The sequence below is a fragment of the Bison bison genome, unplaced genomic scaffold, assembly GCF_000754665.1.
Source record: "Bison bison bison isolate TAMUID 2011002044 unplaced genomic scaffold, Bison_UMD1.0 scf7180017864302, whole genome shotgun sequence".
In the NCBI taxonomy this organism is placed as follows: Eukaryota; Metazoa; Chordata; class Mammalia; order Artiodactyla; family Bovidae; genus Bison; species Bison bison.
The window spans coordinates 3,220,911-3,221,294 of record NW_011494874.1 but is presented as its reverse complement, the minus strand read 5'-3'; positions in this window follow the sequence as shown (position 1 = coordinate 3,221,294).

The window sequence follows — 384 nt, the reverse complement described above, 5'->3', positions numbered from 1 at the left end:
AATCGACCGATCCCGGGCCTGACACGAAGGGCGCCCAGTTGGAGTCCACCGAGGCTCAAAGTTTAGCACCAGGAGGGAGGCCGAGGGGAGCATTCCCCAGGCGCCGTCGCGGGATTCCCCCAAAATGGCTCCAAGACGCGACGGCCTGGCCAGCAAAGAGGACTCCATCCCCCACCCCCCCCACTCCCCTCCCAGCCCCACTGAGGCGTAAACTTAAAAGCTCAGAACCAAGAAACTGTCAGCTGGGGGAGTGGTGGGGGGCGGGCCGGCGCGGGGGACTGGGTGCGTAACCGCAGAGCAGAGACCCCGAGGGTCCTGGGGGACAATCCAGAGTCCAGGGCAGGGCCCGGGGGATCGCGGAGGCCCGCGCGCGCGCGCCGGCCC